Source organism: Mirounga leonina, unplaced genomic scaffold (assembly GCF_011800145.1).
Source record: "Mirounga leonina isolate KUSES-001 unplaced genomic scaffold, KU_Mleo_1.0 Mir_53, whole genome shotgun sequence".
Lineage (NCBI taxonomy): Eukaryota > Metazoa > Chordata > Mammalia > Carnivora > Phocidae > Mirounga > Mirounga leonina.
In genome coordinates, this window is record NW_023270807.1 from 25,308,514 (window position 1) to 25,314,289 (window position 5,776).

At 38.3% G+C, this 5,776-nt stretch overlaps 1 non-coding gene across 1 annotated transcript; it reads right to left on the reverse strand.

The window, feature by feature from the left end:
• Positions 1–318: 318 nt before the first annotated feature.
• Positions 319–429, reverse strand: LOC118001671. The gene has a single exon (XR_004676780.1). It is a non-coding gene; the product is annotated as a U6 spliceosomal RNA (small nuclear RNA).
• Between the last annotated feature and the right edge of the window lie 5,347 nt (positions 430–5,776).

Below are 5,776 nucleotides of genomic sequence, written 5' to 3' on the forward strand. Positions count from 1 at the left end.
TAAATATGAATTTATTTTCGAGTGTGTCTTAGAACAAAACATGAACTGCTGACCAGTCTGTTGATTTCATGGATATTTTTTTACAAATAAGAATTATAAAGGGAGTACTTGAACACCTAGATGTTTGGAAGATATTGTTATATTGGCTCCTTTTTCTTTTGTTTTTTTCTTTTTTTTTTTTTTAATTTACACAAAGTTATTTATTTAGTAAACCACAGCGTAGGACCTGTCACCCAAATCTTCTGACTTAAGTCCAATAATTGCTTTTTTAAACCACAGGGCATTACTACAAATACCCTGAACCTGGCATCAATCCAAAAAAATATGAAATGCTTCATGAATTTGCGAGTCATCGTTGTGCAGGGGCCATGCTAATTAATCTTCCCTGTCTCATTCCAATTTTAGTGTATGTGCTGCCGATGTGAGCACTCCTTTTTTTGATAGGACAGATAGCGTAGTAGCAGAAGCACAGACTCTGAAATCAGACACCTAGGTTGAAATCATGTCTTCCCTACCATTAGCTGTGTGATGTTGGCAAACTTCTTAACCTCTTTGTGCCTCTGTTTGCCCATCTTCCAGATGGAGATAATAATTGTACCTACCCCATAGAGTTGTGAGGATTAAGTGAGTTAATACAAGTTAAGTATTTAGAACAGTGCCTGACACATATTAAGAACTATATAAGTGAAAAAAAAAAAAAAGAACTATATAAGTGTCTGTTGATGTGATTGTTATTATTATTTAAAATTTGTATTATTTATGATAGAGTGCAATTGAGGCTCCACGAAGGTGTGCCACAGGGATCTTGCCCTCCCTCACCCTTGTGCAATGTTGCATACATCTAGAAACACTCATACTCCTATTTGGGAAGCAAGTTGTGATAGATTCTTGTAAATATTTATGATGCTCAGGGCGCCTGGGTGGCTCAGTCGGTTAAGCATCGGCCTTCAGCTCAGGTCATGATCTCAGGGTCCTGAGGTTGAGCCCCATGTCGGGCTCCCTGCTCAGCAGAGTCTGCTTCTCCCTCTCTCTCTCTGACCCTCCTCCCCGCTTGTGCTCTCTCTCTGTCTCAAATTTAAAAAAAAAAAAAGATTTTTTTTTAAATTTATGATGCTCAACAGCTCCTCTTTACTACAATATAAAAGTAATACTTTATTGTTTTCTCTTAAGACTACAGTCTTGCAAGGACTTATACGTTCCATGTAACTGCTGACTCGCTATAAGAACTCTGGCGTATTTATGAGGCATGATGTTATTTGGGAAACCACATTGCTGGGAAAAAGCAGGTCACACTTGTCTGTACTCAGCCAAGCTAGACTTTGATGTAGAGCCTTTAATTATGTCAATAGTACATACAATGTGGGTAATGACATATGAGTTGAAAACCCAATCTTTTTATAATGTTTTATAGTTTAACAAAGTGTTTTGAATATATTGTTTTAATTCATATTCAAAAAATCTCAGTATCCATTTTGCAGATAAGGAAACCTCATTTCAGAAAAATTAAATAACACCCACAAACACCAGGACAAAAATGTTTAGTACCAAATTTCCAACCAGAATGTGGTTTAGTATTTATCTTTTAGAGATAACATTGAAATAATTAGTAAAAAGATGGTTTGGATTTCATTCAAAATAATCTAACCAGGAAAAGGAGCATAGATGAAAAGAAATTGGCCAGGAGTTGATGAATGTTGTAGTTGGAGGATGGACATTTGGCGTTCATTATTCTATTCCATCTACTTCTGTACATTTTAAAAATATTCAATAATTAAAAAAGAACTTTTTTTTATAGTATTGTTTCTGGAACCAAAATGTCAGAGTGTGAATCCTGGCTGTGTTTTTTCATCTGCTATCTATCATTGGGCAAAGCTGTGACCAGTCACCTCACCCGCGATGTGGTAACAATAGAGCACTTCCCTCCTATGGAAGCTGTGAGAATCAGATGAGCTGCACGTAACTGTTGCAGGCAACGACTTCGTAGAGCACTACTCTGATCCCCAGTTGTTTGCTTTTTCCATAACAAGCTAATATCCATTTTGAACAAAATATAATAAACTCATCCATTCTTTCAATAAATAAGCACCTAAAGCATGTGCAAGACATGTTCTAAGCACGAGGGATACAGAGGTGAACAAAATAAGCAAATTACTTGGCTTTAGTTCACCTAAATTCCAATGGCAAGAAAGAAAAAGTGTGTGTGTGTGTGTGTGTGTGTGTGTCTTCAATGCTAATGGAGAAAAATCTAGCAGGATAAGGGGGATAAAGAGTGACTGGAAGAGGATAGCCATCTGATATAGGACGATAAGCAAAATGGCCACTGTTGTCCCCGACCCTACTCTTGCCAGCTCACAGAAGCAATCAACTTTCCAGGAATTCTGTAAGCCAGTTGAAAAACAGTCATCACTAAAAATTAAATTCTATCAACTTAAGATTAAATAAATTTTATAAAAACAAAGGTAATAAGTATTTAAAACGAATCACTCCCTAACTGGTTTGCTACAGTTTACTATCTACACTTTTGAGGTTGTCCGTGTCTATCGCGTCTGCCGGGTGGAGATGCTATGGAAGAGAGTGCAGCTACCACTCATCTATTCCCAACACCACCTGAAATAGCAGCACTGTAGGCGCCTGCAGTTGGCCATGCTGGGAATATTTACACCAGAAAATCTGATGAGTGCACCAAATCAGAATTTGGTTTATTGTTTGTTGATGATCACCCTAAACTTCAGAAAATGATGAATGAAACGTCAACAATGCTGATGAAACTTAAAATTGTGCTTTAATGTGAATACAAGCACACATTTTTCCTCAGAGAGCTGGTTGTTAAACATTTACCAGCATACTACAAACTAAGCTTCTCTAATAAAGTGATATTTGATTAATAAAGTGATAAAGAGGCTTGGAGATGAGGGTGAGCCTGCGGATAGCCTGCAAAAGAGTGTTCTAGGCAGAAGGGGCAGCAAGTGCAGGTAGGTGGGGCTGGAACCAGGGGAGTCAGGGAAAAATGTTTGATGTCAGAGAGATAACTAAAACCAGCCCTTTTGGCACCTTGTAGTTCATTATAAGGACTGCCTTTTAATCTGGAAGAGATGGAAAACCCCTGCAAGTTTTTGAGCAGACAAGTAACCTGATCTGACTGACATTTTAATAGGATGCTCTAGCTGCTGTGGAGAATACCAGAGGGAAACACAGAAGCAGAACACCTTGGAAGGCAAGGTGATGGCTGCTTTTACTTTGGTAGTAAAGGAGGCGTTAAAAATGGTCACCGTTTAGATAACATTTTTATGGAAAAGCCAACAGGACTTGCTGTAGGATGGGAAATTGGAGATGAAAGAAAGGAAAGTCAAGGGAGACTCCAAGGTTTTAGGCCTAGGCAACTGGAAAGATGGAATTGGTGTTTGCTGAGATGGAGAAGACCAAGATGGTTTATCAGCACCACAGGAAGGGGTGGGAAGAATTTGGAGCTTGGCTTGGCTTTGGACAAATTAAATATGAGATGCCTATTAGATGTCTAATTGAAGATATTGAATAGGCAGTTGGATATTTGTGAGGGGCTCAGAGGAAAAGAGTAGGCTAAATGTATGTATAGCTGGTGTTTAAAGGCATGAGACTGACTGAGATCCTGCACGGAGCCAGTTTATACAGGACAAAGTTAAGTCTGAGCCCTGCAGCACTCCCACATTAAAGGGTCTAGAAAATGAAAAGGGACCAGCACAGGACATTGAGAAGGTAAGCCTGTGAAATAGGAGAACCTATAAACACAAAGAATTTATTTAAATTGTTATTTATTTCTTCGTACCCTGGTTCTTTCCTACAAAGGCTTTGAGGTGGGAAAAAATGAAAACAAATAATAAGCTAACAAATTAAAATAGAAAAAGTCTGTGTCACCAAAAGAAAGACTAAAAACATGTGAACCATGAGAAATAACAGTATGGTTTCCGTGAACTTCGCATTTGGTTCTGAGTTTTTTAGAACTCACAGCAAAAATGGAAACAGGATTCATGTATTAGTTGGTGAGGGCTGCTGTAAGAAAATACCACAACTTGAGTGCCTTCAACAAGAGGAATAAATTTTCTCACAGTTCTGGAGGCTGGAAGTCCAAGATCAAGGTGTCAGCAGGTTTGATTTTTCCTGAGACCTCCTGCCTTGGCTTGCAGAGCGCTGCCACCCTCCCCCTGTGTCCTCAAATGGCTTCTCGGTGCCTGAGCAACCCTAGCGTCTCTCCCTCTTCTTACAAGGACAGCACTCCTATCGGATTAGGTAGGGCCCCACACTTATGACCTCATGAACCTTAATTACCTTTTTTAAGGCCCCATCTCCAAATATAGTCGTATCAGAGGTTAGGAACTCAACACATGAATTTGGGGGCGGTGGGGGGCGAGGGACACAATTCAGTCCATAAGGATCAGCGACACTCTTTATTGACAAAATTCAAAAAAAATCCTCAAGTAGGACTGTGTACTATAAATGTTAAATTCATCCTCTTTACGTCAATGTTATTACAGAATGTTTGGTGTGCCCTAATATTACTTTTTAATGATTTTGTTGAATGTGCGTGAGAGACAGCGTCCAGAAGGAACGTTCCTGAGCTGAGCAGAGGAGCTGGGAACTTGGTATGCACCAGTGTGCTATCTTCAGAAGTGCAAATGTCCTCTCTAAGAAATAAAGCCTGCTGCTATTCTGCTTTGATTGCATCTTTAGGCTTTGATACTGAGAAGAGGGGTAATCAGGAAGGAAAAAATTCTACATAATCCTTCCTAAAAGCCAGGCCAGATGCTGGGAGGTAATGCTGCAAGCATCGCTGTTAGAAATAGAAGTAAAAATCAAAGACCCAGAAAAAGTCGGTGGAGCAGGACCACTAATATTTAAGATACCATGGGGAGTCACAAGATGTATTAAGAAAATTACCTGTTGAAAAAAAGAAAGAAAGAAAATTACCTGTTGAAACACAACACCTTTATTCTTTAGGAGATGTATAAATACATATTTTTATTTTAACCCCCCTCAAAAAATGTGTAAAGATGCTAGAGACTTGTGACTTCTCATGCTTTACCAGGGCATTTTTATTTCCATTTGTTTCCTTGCTCTGATAAACGGTAAACCTTAAAAATAAAAAAGAGCTTGTTTGTTTCTAATTTTCATTAGCATATCTATTGCTCTGGAAAAGTACTTTAGTTAAAATTTTTAAAAGCCTTTAAATTTGTTTCAAGGGCCCAATTTACTTAACCAAGGAACACTTTTTTTAATGAAATACCTACTAACATCTTGATAAACTGAAAAAATTTTAGAATAGTGACTTAATTTTTTTAGCACAGCCCACAGAGAATACATTTTGCATTATAGCCTATTGAATTCACCTAAACATGACAAAATCTTCACAAAATAATGTTAAAAATGTGATTTTTTTTCTATTTATTTCTTTTTTCAACACAAGTAACAACCCCACTGAATGGTTTCATGTCCTGTTAAACCATTGTAACCCATTCTTTTAAAAATGCCACTTTTAAAGATGATACTCAATAGTTGATGCATGCACGGATGGATGCAATGATGTAATGATTATACAGGTTATACCAAAAGTTTCCTTCCTTGTCCTTTAAAGTCAGCTGATCCATCCATGTGACCATGCATGCACCTCCTGCCCACCGAAGCAAGTCCAGATCACTCTTTGATGTTCTTCCCCCACTGCTTCTCAGACTTTCCTGCTGAAGTATCCTTTATAATAGCAAAGGAGAGAGAATATGCACACCGGTGATGGCTTGATCATAGCCCA